We start from the raw sequence: 17,239 nt of genomic DNA on the forward strand, positions 1-17,239 counted from the left end.
CGTTGACTTCTTAGGCCCTAACTACTCGACCTGGAGAAGCAACGCCCTAGAGTGAAACCTAGGTTGCCCGGAACCTAGAAAAGACCATTACATTCACACTGGTTGCAATTATTCCTGTTATACGATGGAAAAACTGTTGTATTTTTATTGTATTCTATACTTCTGGCGTTTAATTCTAAGTCGCTAGCTATTTGATCTGGTGGAGCAACGACCTAGACTGAAGCCTAGGTGGCCCGAACGTAGAAATGACCATTACTTTCACCCTGTTTGCAATTATTCCTTTTACACGATGGAAAAGCTGTTGTATTTATATCGTATTTTATGCTTCTGGCGTTGACTTCTAAGGACCTAACTGTTCGATCTGGTGGAGCAACGCCCTAGAGTGAAGCCTAGGTTGCTCGGAATGTAGAAATGACCATAACTTTCACACTGATTGCAATTATTCGTTTTATACGATGGAAAAACTGTTGCATCTTCATCGTATTTTATGCTTCTGGCGTTGACTTCTTAGGCCGTAACTATTCCATCTGGTGGAGCAACGCCCTGGAGTGAAACATGGGTTGCCCGGAACGTAGAAATGACCACTACTATCACACTGGTTGCAAATTATTCCTGCTATACGATGGAAAAACTGTTGTATTTATATTGTATTTTATGCTTCTGGGGTTGACTTCTAAGGCCCTAAATAGTCGATCTGGTGGAGCAATGCCTCAGAATTAAGTCTAGGATGCCCGAAACGCCGAAATGATCATTACTTTCACGCTTGTTGCAATTATTCCTGTCATACGATGAAAAGACTGTTGTATTTTTATTGTATTTTATGCTTCAGGCGTGGACTTCTGAGGCCGTAGCTATTCGATGTGGTGGAAGAACGCCATACGGTGAAGCCTAGGTTGCACGGAACGTAGAAATGACCACTACTTTCACACTGTTTGCAATTATTCATTTAATACGATGGAAATGCTGTTGTATTTATATCGTATTTTATGCTTCGGGCGTTGACTTCTTAGGCCCTAACATTTCGATCTGGTGGAGCAACGCCCGACAGTGAAGCCCAGGTTGCGCGGAACGTAGAAATGACCATAACTTTCACACTGGTAGCAATTATTCGTTTTATACATTGGAAAAACTGTTCTATTTATATTGTATTTTATGCTTCTGGCGTTGACTACTTAGGCCCTAACTATTCGATCTTGTGGGACAACGCCCTAGAGTGAAGCCTAGATTGCCCGGAACGTAGAAATGACCATAACTATCACACTGGTTGCTATCATTCGTTTTATATGATTGAAAAACTGTTGTATTTATATTGTATTTCATGCTTCTGGCGTTCACTTCTTAGGCCCTAACTATTCGATCTGGTGGAACAACGGCCTAGGGTGATGTCTAGGTTGCCCGGAACGTAGAAATGACCGTAACTTTTACACTGGTAGCAATTATTCGTTTTATACAATGGAAAAACTGTTCTATTTATTTTGTATTTAATGCTTCGGGCGTTGACTTCTAAGGCCCTAACTATTCGATCTGGTGGAGCAACGCCCTAGAGTAAAGCCTAGGTTGCTCGGAATGTAGAAATGGCCATAAGTTGCATACTGGTTGCAATTATTCGTTTTATACGATGGAAAAACTGTTGTATTTATATTGTATTTTATGCTTCTGGGGTTGACTTCTAAGGCCCTAAATAGTCGATCTGGTGGAGCAATGCCTCAGAATTAAGTCTAGGATGCCCGAAACGCCGAAATGATCATTACTTTCACGCTTGTTGCAATTATTCCTGTCATACGATGAAAAGACTGTTGTATTTTTATTGTATTTTATGCTTCAGGCGTGGACTTCTGAGGCCGTAGCTATTCGATGTGGTGGAAGAACGCCATACAGTGAAGCCTAGGTTGCCCGGAACGTAGAAATGACCACTACTTTCACACTGTTTGCAATTATTCATTTAATACGATGGAAATGCTGTTGTATTTATATCGTATTTTATGCTTCGGGCGTTGACTTCTTAGGCCCTAACATTTCGATCTGGTGGAGCAACGCCCGACAGTGAAGCCTAGGTTGCCCGGAACGTAGATATGACCATAACCTTCACACAGGTTGCAATTATTCGTTTTATACGGTGTAAAGGCTGTTGTATTTATTTTGTATTTTATTCTTCTGGTATTGACTTCTTAGGCCCTGACTATTCGATCTGGTTTAACAACGCCGTAGAGTGAAGCCTAGGTTGTCCGAACGTAGAAATGACCATTACTTTCACACTGTTTGCAATTATTCCTTTTATACGATGGAAAAGCTGTTGTATTTATATCGTATTTTAAGCTTCTGGCGTTGACTTCTAAGGACCAAACTATTCGATCTGGTGGAGCAACGCCCTAGAGTGAAGCCTAGGTTGCTCGGAATGTAGAAATGACCATAACTTTCACACTGATTGCAATTATTCTTTTTATACGATAGAAAAACTGTTGCATCTTCATCGTATTTTATGCTTCTGGCGTTGACTTCTTAGGCCGTAACTATTCGATCTGGTGGAGCAATGCCCTGGAGTGAAACCTGGGTTGCCCGGAACGTAGAAATGACCACTACTATCACACTGGTTGCAAATTATTCCTGCTATACGATGGAAAAACTGTTGTATTTTTATTGCATTTTATGCTTATGGCGTTCACTTCTTAGGCCCTAACTATTCTATCTGGTGGGACAACGGCCTAGGGTGAAGCCTAGGTTGCCCGGAACGTAGAAATGACCATAACTTTCACACTGGTTGCAATTATTTGTTTTATACGATGGAAAAGTTATTGTATTTATATCGTATTTTATGCTTCTGGCGTTGACTTCTAAGGACCTAGCTATTCGGTCTGGTCGAGCAACGCCGTAGAGTGAAGCCTAGGTTGCCCGGAACGTAGAAATGGCCATAACTTCCACACTGGTTGCAATTATTCGTTTTATACGATGTAAAAGCTGTTGTATTTATATCGTATTTTATGCTTCTGACGTTGACTTCTTAGGCCCTAACTACTCGACCTGGAGAAGCAACGCCCTAGAGTGAAACCTAGGTTGCCCGGAACCTAGAAAAGACCATTACATTCACACTGGTTGCAATTATTCCTGTTATACGATGGAAAAACTGTTGTATTTTTATTGTATTCTATGCTTCTGGCGTTTAATTCTAAGTCGCTAGCTATTTGATCTGGTGGAGCAACGACCTAGACTGAAGCCTAGGTGGCCCGAACGTAGAAATGACCATTACTTTCACCCTGTTTGCAATTATTCCTTTTACACGATGGAAAAGCTGTTGTATTTATATCGTATTTTATGCTTCTGGCGTTGACTTCTAAGGACCTAACTGTTCGATCTAGTGGAGCAACGCCCTAGAGTGAAGCCTAGGTTGCTCGGAATGTAGAAATGACCATAACTTTCACACTGATTGCAATTATTCGTTTTATACGATGGAAAAACTGTTGCATCTTCATCGTATTTTATGCTTCTGGCGTTGACTTCTTAGGCCGTAACTATTCCATCTGGTGGAGCAACGCCCTGGAGTGAAACATGGGTTGCCCGGAACGTAGAAATGACCACTACTATCACACTGGTTGCAAATTATTCCTGCTATACGATGGAAAAACTGCTGTATTTTTATTGTATTTTATGCTTCAGGCGTGGACTTCTGAGGCCGTAGCTATTCGATGTGGTGGAAGAACGCCATACACTGAAGCCTAGGTTGCCCGGAACGTAGAAATGACCATAAGTTGAATACTGGTTGCAATTATTCGGTTTATACGATGGAAAAACTGTTGTATTTATATTGTATTTTATGCTTCTGGCGTTGACTACTTAGGCACTAACTATTCGATCTTGTGGAACAACGCCCTAGAGTGAAGCCTAGGTTGCCCGGAACGTAGAAATGACCATTACTTTCACACTGTTTGCAATTATTCCTCTTATGCGATGAAAAGACTGTTGTATTTTTATTGTATTTTATGCTTCGGGCGTGGACTTCTGAGGCCGTAGCTATTCGATGTGGTGGAAGAACGCCATACAGTGAAGCCTAGGTTGCCCGGAGCGTAGAAATGACCATCACTTTCACACGGGTTGCAATTATTCGCTTTATACGATGGAAAAACTGTTGCATCTTCACCATATTTTATGCTTCTGGCGTTGACTTCTTAGGCCCTAACTATTCCATCTGGTGGAACAACGGCCTAGGGTGAAGCCTAGGTTGCCCGGAAAGTAGAAATGACCATAAGTTTCACACTGGTAGCAATTATTCGTTTTATACGATGGAAAAACTGTTGTATTTATTTTGTATTTTATGCTTCGGGCGTTGACTTCTAAGGCCCTAACTATTCGATCTGGTAGAGCAACGCCCTAGAGTGAAACCTAGGTTGCCCGGTACGTAGAAATGACCATAAGTTTCATACTGGTTGCAATTATTCGTTTTATACGATGGAAAAACTGTTGTATTTATATTGTATTTTATGCTTCTGGCGTTGACTTCTCCGGCCCTAATTATTCGATCTGGTGGAACAACGCCGTAGAGTGAAGCCTAGGTTGCCCGAACGTAGAAATGACCATTATTTTCACACTGTTTGCAATTATTCCTTTTATACGATGGAACAGCTGTTGTATTTATATCGTATTTTATGCTTCTGGCGTTGACTTCTAAGGTCCTAACTATTCGATCTGGTGGAGCAACGCCCTAGAGTAAAGCCCAGGTTGCGCGGAACGTAGAAATGACCATAACTTTCACACTGGTAGCAATTATTCGTTTTATACATTGGAAAAACTGTTCTATTTATATTGTATTTTATGCCTCTGGCGTTGACTACTTAGGCCCTAACTATTCGATCTTGTGGGACAACGCCCTAGAGTGAAGCCAAGGTTGCCCGGAACGTAGAAATGACCATTACTTTCACACTGTTTGCAATTATTCCTTTTATACGATGGAACAGCTGTTCTATTTATATTGTATTTTATGCCTCTGGCGTTGACTACTTAGGCCCTAACTATTCGATCTTGTGGGACAACGCCCTAGAGTGAAGCCAAGGTTGCCCGGAACGTAGAAATGACCATTACTTTCACACTGTTTGCAATTATTCCTTTTATACGATGGAACAGCTGTTGTATTTATATCGTATTTTATGCTTCTGGCGTTGACTTCTAAGGTCCTAACTATTCGTTCTGGTGGAGCAACGCCCTAGAGTAAAGCCTAGGTTGCTCGGAATGTAGAAATGACCATAACTTTTACTCTGGTAGCAATTATTCGTTTTATACAATGGAAAAACTGTTCTATTTATTTTGTATTTAATGCTTCGGGCGTTGACTTCTAAGGCCCTAACTGTTTGATCTGGTGGAGGAACGCCCTAGAGTGAAGCCTAGGTTGCCTGGAACGTAGAAATGACCATCCCTTTCACACGGGTTGCAATTATTCCTGTTATAGGATGGAAAGACTGTTGTATTTTTATTGTATTTTATCCTTCAGGCGTTGACTTCTCAGGCCGCAGCTATCCGGAGTGGTGGAGGAACGCCCTACAGTGAAGCCTAGGTTGCCCGGAACGTAGAAATGACCATAACTTTCACAATGCTTGCAATTATTTGTTTTATACGATGGAAAAGCTGTAGTATTTTTATCGTATTTTATGCTTCTGGCGTTGACTTCCTAGGCCCTAGCTATTCGATCAGGTGGAGCAACGCCCTAGAGTGAAGCCTAGGTTGCTCGAAATGTAGAAATGACCATAACTTTCACACTGGTTGCTATAATTCGTTTTATATGAAGGAAAAACTGTTGTATTTATATTGTATTTTATGCTTCTGTCGTTCACTTCATAGGCCCTAACTATTCGATCTGATGGAACAACGGCCTAGGGTGAAGCCTAGGTTGACCAGAACGTAGAAATGACCATCCCTTTCACACGGGTTGCAATTATTCCTGTTATAGGATGGAAAGACTGTTGTATTTATATTGTATTTTATACTTCAGTCGTTGACTTCTGAGGCCGTAGCTATACGATGTGGTGGAAGAACGCCATACAGTGAAGCCTAGGTTGCCCGGAACGTACAAATGGCTATAACTTTTACACTGGTAGCAATTATTCGTTTTATACGATGGAAAAGCTGTTATATTTATATTGCATTTTATGCTTCGGGCGCTGACTTCTAAGGCCCTAACTATTCAATCTGTTGGAGCAACGCCCTAGGGTGAAGCCTAGGTTGCTCGGAATGTTGAAATGACCATAAGTTTCATACTGGTTGCAATTATTCGTTTTATACGATGGAAAAACTGTTGTATTTATATTGTATTTTATGCTTCTGGCGTTGACTTCTTAGGCCCTAACTATTCGATCTGGTGGAACAACGCCGTAGAGTGAAGCCTAGGTTGCTCGGAATGTAGAAATGACCATAACTTTCACACTGATTGCAATTATTCCTTTTATACGATGGAACAGCTGTTGTATTTATATCGTATTTTATGCTTCTGGCGCTGACTTCTAAGGTCCTAACTATTCGATCTGGTGGAACAACGCCCTAGGGTGAAGCCTAGGTTGCTCGGAATGTAGAAATGACCATAACTTTCACACTGATTGCAATTATTCGTTTTATACGATGGAAAAACTGTTGCATCTTCATCGTATTTTATGCTTCTGGCGTTGACTTCTTAGGCCGTAACTATTCCATCTGGTGGAGCAACGCCCTGGAGTGAAACATGGGTTGCCCGGAACGTAGAAATGACCACTACTATCACACTGGTTGCAAATTATTCCTGCTATACGATGGAAAAACTGCTGTATTTTTATTGTATTTTATGCTTCAGGCGTGGACTTCTGAGGCCGTAGCTATTCGATGTGGTGGAAGAACGCCATACACTGAAGCCTAGGTTGCCCGGAACGTAGAAATGACCATAAGTTGAATACTGGTTGCAATTATTCGGTTTATACGATGGAAAAACTGTTGTATTTATATTGTATTTTATGCTTCTGGCGTTGACTACTTAGGCACTAACTATTCGATCTTGTGGAACAACGCCCTAGAGTGAAGCCTAGGTTGCCCGGAACGTAGAAATGACCATTACTTTCACACTGTTTGCAATTATTCCTCTTATGCGATGAAAAGACTGTTGTATTTTTATTGTATTTTATGCTTCGGGCGTGGACTTCTGAGGCCGTAGCTATTCGATGTGGTGGAAGAACGCCATACAGTGAAGCCTAGGTTGCCCGGAGCGTAGAAATGACCATCACTTTCACACGGGTTGCAATTATTCGCTTTATACGATGGAAAAACTGTTGCATCTTCACCATATTTTATGCTTCTGGCGTTGACTTCTTAGGCCCTAACTATTCCATCTGGTGGAACAACGGCCTAGGGTGAAGCCTAGGTTGCCCGGAAAGTAGAAATGACCATAAGTTTCACACTGGTAGCAATTATTCGTTTTATACGATGGAAAAACTGTTGTATTTATTTTGTATTTTATGCTTCGGGCGTTGACTTCTAAGGCCCTAACTATTCGATCTGGTAGAGCAACGCCCTAGAGTGAAACCTAGGTTGCCCGGTACGTAGAAATGACCATAAGTTTCATACTGGTTGCAATTATTCGTTTTATACGATGGAAAAACTGTTGTATTTATATTGTATTTTATGCTTCTGGCGTTGACTTCTCCGGCCCTAATTATTCGATCTGGTGGAACAACGCCGTAGAGTGAAGCCTAGGTTGCCCGAACGTAGAAATGACCATTATTTTCACACTGTTTGCAATTATTCCTTTTATACGATGGAACAGCTGTTGTATTTATATCGTATTTTATGCTTCTGGCGTTGACTTCTAAGGTCCTAACTATTCGATCTGGTGGAGCAACGCCCTAGAGTAAAGCCCAGGTTGCGCGGAACGTAGAAATGACCATAACTTTCACACTGGTAGCAATTATTCGTTTTATACATTGGAAAAACTGTTCTATTTATATTGTATTTTATGCCTCTGGCGTTGACTACTTAGGCCCTAACTATTCGATCTTGTGGGACAACGCCCTAGAGTGAAGCCAAGGTTGCCCGGAACGTAGAAATGACCATTACTTTCACACTGTTTGCAATTATTCCTTTTATACGATGGAACAGCTGTTCTATTTATATTGTATTTTATGCCTCTGGCGTTGACTACTTAGGCCCTAACTATTCGATCTTGTGGGACAACGCCCTAGAGTGAAGCCAAGGTTGCCCGGAACGTAGAAATGACCATTACTTTCACACTGTTTGCAATTATTCCTTTTATACGATGGAACAGCTGTTGTATTTATATCGTATTTTATGCTTCTGGCGTTGACTTCTAAGGTCCTAACTATTCGTTCTGGTGGAGCAACGCCCTAGAGTAAAGCCTAGGTTGCTCGGAATGTAGAAATGACCATAACTTTTACTCTGGTAGCAATTATTCGTTTTATACAATGGAAAAACTGTTCTATTTATTTTGTATTTAATGCTTCGGGCGTTGACTTCTAAGGCCCTAACTGTTTGATCTGGTGGAGGAACGCCCTAGAGTGAAGCCTAGGTTGCCTGGAACGTAGAAATGACCATCCCTTTCACACGGGTTGCAATTATTCCTGTTATAGGATGGAAAGACTGTTGTATTTTTATTGTATTTTATCCTTCAGGCGTTGACTTCTCAGGCCGCAGCTATCCGGAGTGGTGGAGGAACGCCCTACAGTGAAGCCTAGGTTGCCCGGAACGTAGAAATGACCATAACTTTCACAATGCTTGCAATTATTTGTTTTATACGATGGAAAAGCTGTAGTATTTTTATCGTATTTTATGCTTCTGGCGTTGACTTCCTAGGCCCTAGCTATTCGATCAGGTGGAGCAACGCCCTAGAGTGAAGCCTAGGTTGCTCGAAATGTAGAAATGACCATAACTTTCACACTGGTTGCTATAATTCGTTTTATATGAAGGAAAAACTGTTGTATTTATATTGTATTTTATGCTTCTGTCGTTCACTTCATAGGCCCTAACTATTCGATCTGATGGAACAACGGCCTAGGGTGAAGCCTAGGTTGACCAGAACGTAGAAATGACCATCCCTTTCACACGGGTTGCAATTATTCCTGTTATAGGATGGAAAGACTGTTGTATTTATATTGTATTTTATACTTCAGTCGTTGACTTCTGAGGCCGTAGCTATACGATGTGGTGGAAGAACGCCATACAGTGAAGCCTAGGTTGCCCGGAACGTACAAATGGCTATAACTTTTACACTGGTAGCAATTATTCGTTTTATACGATGGAAAAGCTGTTATATTTATATTGCATTTTATGCTTCGGGCGCTGACTTCTAAGGCCCTAACTATTCAATCTGTTGGAGCAACGCCCTAGGGTGAAGCCTAGGTTGCTCGGAATGTTGAAATGACCATAAGTTTCATACTGGTTGCAATTATTCGTTTTATACGATGGAAAAACTGTTGTATTTATATTGTATTTTATGCTTCTGGCGTTGACTTCTTAGGCCCTAACTATTCGATCTGGTGGAACAACGCCGTAGAGTGAAGCCTAGGTTGCTCGGAATGTAGAAATGACCATAACTTTCACACTGATTGCAATTATTCCTTTTATACGATGGAACAGCTGTTGTATTTATATCGTATTTTATGCTTCTGGCGCTGACTTCTAAGGTCCTAACTATTCGATCTGGTGGAACAACGCCCTAGGGTGAAGCCTAGGTTGCCCGGAACGTAGAAATGACCATAGCTTTTACACTCGTAGCAATTATTCGTTTTATACAATGGAAAAACCGTTCTATTTATTTTGTATTTTATGCTTCGGGCGTTGACTTCTAAGGCCCTAACTATTCAATCTGTTGGAGCAAAGCCCTAGGGTGAAGCCTAGGTTGCTCGTAAAGTAGAAATGACCATAAGTTTCATACTGGTTGCAATTATTCGTTTTATACGATAGAAAAACTGTTGTATTTATATTGTATTTTATGCTTCTGGCGTTGACTTCTCAGGGCCTAGTTATTCGATCTGGTGGAGCAATGCCTCAGAGTTAAGTCTAGGATGCCCGTAACGCCGAAATGACCATCCCTTTCACACGGGTTGCAATTATTCCTGTTATAGGATGGAAAGACTGTTGTATTTTTATTGTATTTTATACTTCAGGCGTTGACTTCTCAGGCCGCAGCTATCCGGTGTGGTGGAAGAACGCCCTACAGTGAAGCCTAGGTTGCCCGGAACGTAGAAATGACCATAACTTTCACAGTGCTTGCAATTATTTGTTTTATACGATGGAAAAGCTGTAGTATTTTTATCGTATTTTATGCTTCTGGCGTTGACTTCTTAGGCCCTAACTATTCCATCTGGTGGAACAACGCCCTAGAGTAAAGACCATGTTGCGCGGAACGTAGAAATGACCATAACTTTCACACTGGTAGCAATTATTCGTTTGATAAAATGGAAGAACTGTTCTATTTATTTTGTATTTAATGCTTCGGGCGTTCACTTCTTAGGCCCTAACTATTCGATCTGGTGGAACAACGGCCTAGGGTGAAGCCTAGGTTGCCCAGAACGTAGAAATGACCATCCCTTTCACACGGGTTGCAATTACTCCTGTTATAGGATGGAAAGACTGTTGTATTTTTATTGTATTTTATACTTCAGTCGTTGACTTCTGAGGCCGTAGCTATACGATGTGGTGGAAGAACGCCATACAGTGAAGCCTAGGTTGCCCGGAACGTACAAATGGCTATAACTTTTACACTGGTAGCAATTATTCGTTTTATACGATGGAAAAGCTGTTATATTTATATTGTATTTTATGCTTCGGGCGTTGACTTCTAAGGCCCTAACTATTCAATCTGTTGGAGCAACGCCCTAGGGTGAAGCCTAGGTTGCTCGGAAAGTTGAAATGACCATAAGTTTCATACTGGTTGCAATTATTCGTTTTATACGATGGAAAAACTGTTGTATTTTTACTGCATTTTATGCATCTGGCGTTCACTTCTTAGGCCCTAACTATTGGATCTGGTGGAACAACGCCCTAGGGTCAAGCCTAGGTTGCCCGGAACGTAGAAATGACCATAGCTTTTACACTCGTAGCAATTATTCGTTTTATACAATGGAAAAACCGTTCTAATTATTTTGTATTTTATGCTTCGGGCGTTGACTTCTAAGGCCCTAACTATTCAATCTGTTGGAGCAAAGCCCTAGGGTGAAGCCTAGGTGGCTCGGAAAGGAGAAATGACCATAAGTTTCATACTGGTTGCAATTATTCGTTATATACGATGGAAAAACTGTTGTATTTATATTGTATTTTATGCTTCTGGCGTTGACTTCTCAGGCCCTAATTATTCGATCTGGTGGAACAACGCCGTAGAGTGAAGCCTAGGTTGCTCGTAAAGTAGAAATGACCATAAGCTTCATACTGGTTGCAATTATTCGTTTTATACGATGGAAAAACTGTTGTATTTATATTGTATTTTATGCTTCTGGCGTTGACTACTTAGGCACTAACTATTCGATCTTGTGGAACAACGCCCTAGAGTGAAGCCTAGGATGCTCGGAATGTAGAAATGACCATAACTTTCACACTGATTGCAATTATTCTTTTTATACGATGGAAAAACTGTTGCATCTTTATCGTATTTTGTGCTTCTGGCGTTGACTTCTTAGGCCGTAACTATTCGATCTGGTGGGGCACCGCCCTGGAGTGAAGCCTAGGTTGCCCGGAACGTAGAAATGACCACTACTATCACATTGGTTGCAAATTATTCCTGCTATACGATGGAAAACCTGTTGTATCTTTATTGCATTTTATGCTTCGGGCATTGACTTCTTAGGCCCAAACTATTCCATCTGGTGGAACGACGCCCTAAGGTGAAGTCTAGGTTGCCCGGAAAGTAGAAATGACCATAACTTTCACACTGGTAGCAATTATTCGTTTTATCCGATGGAAAAAATGTTCTATTTATTTTATATTTTATGCTTCGGGCGTTGACTTCTAAGGCCCTAACTATACGATCTGGTGGAGCAACGCCCTAGAGTGAAGCCTAGGTTGCCCGGTACGTAGAAATGACCATCACTATCAAACTGGTTGCAATTATTTGTTTTATACGATGGAAAAGCTGTTGTATTTATATCGTATTTTATGTTTATGGCGTTGACTTCTTAGGCCCTAATTATTCGATCTGGTGGAACAACGCCGTAGAGTGAAGCCTAGGTTGCCCGAACGTAGAAATGACCATTATTTTCACACTGTTTGCATTTATTCCTTTTATACGATGGAACAGCTGTTGTATTTATATCGTATTTTATGCTTCTGGCGTTGACTTCTAAGGTCCTAACTATTCGATCTGGTGGAGCAACGCCCTAGAGTAAAGCCCAGGTTGCGCGGAACGTAGAAATGACCATAACTTTCACACTGGTAGCAATTATTCGTTTTATACATTGGAAAAACTGTTCTATTTATATTGTATTTTATGCTTCTGGCGTTGACTACTTAGGCCCTAACTATTCGATCTTGTGGGACAACGCCCTAGAGTGAAGCCTAGATTGCCCGGAACGTAGAAATGACCATAACTATCACACTGGTTGCTATCATTCGTTTTATATGATTGAAAAACTGTTGTATTTATATTGTATTTCATGCTTCTGGCGTTCACTTCTTAGGCCCTAACTATTCGATCTGGTGGAACAACGGCCTAGGGTGATATCTAGGTTGCCCGGAACGTAGAAATGACCGTAACTTTTACACTGGTAGCAATTATTCGTTTTATACAATGGAAAAACTGTTCTATTTATTTTGTATTTAATGCTTCGGGCGTTGACTTCTAAGGCCCTAACTGTTTGATCTGGTGGAGCAACGCCCTAGAGTGAAGCCTAGGTTGCCTGGAACGTAGAAATGACCATTACTTTCACACTGTTTGCAATTATTCCTTTTATACGATGGAACAGCTGTTGTATTTATATCGTATGTTATGCTTCTGGCGTTGACTTCTAGGGTCCTAACTATTCGATCTGGTGGAGCAACGCCCTAGAGTAAAGCCTAGGTTGCTCGGAATGTAGAAATGGCCATAAGTTGCATACTGGTTGCAATTATTCGTTTTATACGATGGAAAAACTGTTGTATTTATATTGTATTTTATGCTTCTGGGGTTGACTTCTAAGGCCCTAAATAGTCGATCTGGTGGAGCAATGCCTCAGAATTAAGTCTAGGATGCCCGAAACGCCGAAATGACCATCCCTTTCACACGGGTTGCAATTATTCCTGTTATAGGATGGAAAGACTGTTGTATTTTTATTGTATTTTATACTTCAGGCGTTGACTTCTCAGGCCGCAGCTATCCGGTGTGGTGGAAGAACGCCCTACAGTGAAGCCTAGGTTGCCCGGAACGTAGAAATGACCATAACTTTCACAGTGCTTGCAATTATTTGTTTTATACGATGGAAAAGCTGTAGTATTTTTATCGTATTTTATGCTTCTGGCGTTGACTTCTTAGGCCCTAACTATTCCATCTGGTGGAACAACGCCCTAGAGTAAAGACCATGTTGCGCGGAACGTAGAAATGACCATAACTTTCACACTGGTAGCAATTATTCGTTTGATAAAATGGAAGAACTGTTCTATTTATTTTGTATTTAATGCTTCGGGCGTTCACTTCTTAGGCCCTAACTATTCGATCTGGTGGAACAACGGCCTAGGGTGAAGCCTAGGTTGCCCAGAACGTAGAAATGACCATCCCTTTCACACGGGTTGCAATTACTCCTGTTATAGGATGGAAAGACTGTTGTATTTTTATTGTATTTTATACTTCAGTCGTTGACTTCTGAGGCCGTAGCTATACGATGTGGTGGAAGAACGCCATACAGTGAAGCCTAGGTTGCCCGGAACGTACAAATGGCTATAACTTTTACACTGGTAGCAATTATTCGTTTTATACGATGGAAAAGCTGTTATATTTATATTGTATTTTATGCTTCGGGCGTTGACTTCTAAGGCCCTAACTATTCAATCTGTTGGAGCAACGCCCTAGGGTGAAGCCTAGGTTGCTCGGAAAGTTGAAATGACCATAAGTTTCATACTGGTTGCAATTATTCGTTTTATACGATGGAAAAACTGTTGTATTTTTACTGCATTTTATGCATCTGGCGTTCACTTCTTAGGCCCTAACTATTGGATCTGGTGGAACAACGCCCTAGGGTCAAGCCTAGGTTGCCCGGAACGTAGAAATGACCATAGCTTTTACACTCGTAGCAATTATTCGTTTTATACAATGGAAAAACCGTTCTAATTATTTTGTATTTTATGCTTCGGGCGTTGACTTCTAAGGCCCTAACTATTCAATCTGTTGGAGCAAAGCCCTAGGGTGAAGCCTAGGTGGCTCGGAAAGGAGAAATGACCATAAGTTTCATACTGGTTGCAATTATTCGTTATATACGATGGGAAAACTGTTGTATTTATATTGTATTTTATGCTTCTGGCGTTGACTTCTCAGGCCCTAATTATTCGATCTGGTGGAACAACGCCGTAGAGTGAAGCCTAGGTTGCTCGTAAAGTAGAAATGACCATAAGCTTCATACTGGTTGCAATTATTCGTTTTATACGATGGAAAAACTGTTGTATTTATATTGTATTTTATGCTTCTGGCGTTGACTACTTAGGCACTAACTATTCGATCTTGTGGAACAACGCCCTAGAGTGAAGCCTAGGATGCTCGGAATGTAGAAATGACCATAACTTTCACACTGATTGCAATTATTCTTTTTATACGATGGAAAAACTGTTGCATCTTTATCGTATTTTGTGCTTCTGGCGTTGACTTCTTAGGCCGTAACTATTCGATCTGGTGGGGCACCGCCCTGGAGTGAAGCCTAGGTTGCCCGGAACGTAGAAATGACCACTACTATCACATTGGTTGCAAATTATTCCTGCTATACGATGGAAAACCTGTTGTATCTTTATTGCATTTTATGCTTCGGGCATTGACTTCTTAGGCCCAAACTATTCCATCTGGTGGAACGACGCCCTAAGGTGAAGTCTAGGTTGCCCGGAAAGTAGAAATGACCATAACTTTCACACTGGTAGCAATTATTCGTTTTATCCGATGGAAAAAATGTTCTATTTATTTTATATTTTATGCTTCGGGCGTTGACTTCTAAGGCCCTAACTATACGATCTGGTGGAGCAACGCCCTAGAGTGAAGCCTAGGTTGCCCGGTACGTAGAAATGACCATCACTATCAAACTGGTTGCAATTATTTGTTTTATACGATGGAAAAGCTGTTGTATTTATATCGTATTTTATGTTTATGGCGTTGACTTCTTAGGCCCTAATTATTCGATCTGGTGGAACAACGCCGTAGAGTGAAGCCTAGGTTGCCCGAACGTAGAAATGACCATTATTTTCACACTGTTTGCATTTATTCCTTTTATACGATGGAACAGCTGTTGTATTTATATCGTATTTTATGCTTCTGGCGTTGACTTCTAAGGTCCTAACTATTCGATCTGGTGGAGCAACGCCCTAGAGTAAAGCCCAGGTTGCGCGGAACGTAGAAATGACCATAACTTTCACACTGGTAGCAATTATTCGTTTTATACATTGGAAAAACTGTTCTATTTATATTGTATTTTATGCTTCTGGCGTTGACTACTTAGGCCCTAACTATTCGATCTTGTGGGACAACGCCCTAGAGTGAAGCCTAGATTGCCCGGAACGTAGAAATGACCATAACTATCACACTGGTTGCTATCATTCGTTTTATATGATTGAAAAACTGTTGTATTTATATTGTATTTCATGCTTCTGGCGTTCACTTCTTAGGCCCTAACTATTCGATCTGGTGGAACAACGGCCTAGGGTGATATCTAGGTTGCCCGGAACGTAGAAATGACCGTAACTTTTACACTGGTAGCAATTATTCGTTTTATACAATGGAAAAACTGTTCTATTTATTTTGTATTTAATGCTTCGGGCGTTGACTTCTAAGGCCCTAACTGTTTGATCTGGTGGAGCAACGCCCTAGAGTGAAGCCTAGGTTGCCTGGAACGTAGAAATGACCATTACTTTCACACTGTTTGCAATTATTCCTTTTATACGATGGAACAGCTGTTGTATTTATATCGTATGTTATGCTTCTGGCGTTGACTTCTAAGGTCCTAACTATTCGATCTGGTGGAGCAACGCCCTAGAGTAAAGCCTAGGTTGCTCGGAATGTAGAAATGGCCATAAGTTGCATACTGGTTGCAATTATTCGTTTTATACGATGGAAAAACTGTTGTATTTATATTGTATTTTATGCTTCTGGGGTTGACTTCTAAGGCCCTAAATAGTCGATCTGGTGGAGCAATGCCTCAGAATTAAGTCTAGGATGCCCGAAACGCCGAAATGATCATTACTTTCACGCTTGTTGCAATTATTCCTGTCATACGATGAAAAGACTGTTGTATTTTTATTGTATTTTATGCTTCAGGCGTGGACTTCTGAGGCCGTAGCTATTCGATGTGGTGGAAGAACGCCATACAGTGAAGCCTAGGTTGCCCGGAACGTAGAAATGACCATAAGTTTCACACTGGTAGCAATTATTCGTTTTATACGATGGAAAAACTGTTGTATTTATTTTGTATTTTATGCTTCGGGCGTTGACTTCTAAGGCCCTAACTATTCGATCTGGTAGAGCAACGCCCTAGAGTGAAACCTAGGTTGCCCGGTACGTAGAAATGACCATAAGTTTCATACTGGTTGCAATTATTCGTTTTATACGATGGAAAAACTGTTGTATTTATATTGTATTTTATGCTTCTGGCGTTGACTTCTCCGGCCCTAATTATTCGATCTGGTGGAACAACGCCGTAGAGTGAAGCCTAGGTTGCCCGAACGTAGAAATGACCATTATTTTCACACTGTTTGCAATTATTCCTTTTATACGATGGAACAGCTGTTGTATTTATATCGTATTTTATGCTTCTGGCGTTGACTTCTAAGGTCCTAACTATTCGATCTGGTGGAGCAACGCCCTAGAGTAAAGCCCAGGTTGCGCGGAACGTAGAAATGACCATAACTTTCACACTGGTAGCAATTATTCGTTTTATACATTGGAAAAACTGTTCTATTTATATTGTATTTTATGCCTCTGGCGTTGACTACTTAGGCCCTAACTATTCGATCTTGTGGGACAACGCCCTAGAGTGAAGCCTAGGTTGCCCGGAACGTAGAAATGACCATTACTTTCACACTGTTTGCAATTATTCCTTTTATACGATGGAACAGCTGTTGTATT

This window comes from Calliopsis andreniformis, unplaced genomic scaffold, assembly GCF_051401765.1.
Source record: "Calliopsis andreniformis isolate RMS-2024a unplaced genomic scaffold, iyCalAndr_principal scaffold0014, whole genome shotgun sequence".
In the NCBI taxonomy this organism is placed as follows: domain Eukaryota; kingdom Metazoa; phylum Arthropoda; class Insecta; order Hymenoptera; family Andrenidae; genus Calliopsis; species Calliopsis andreniformis.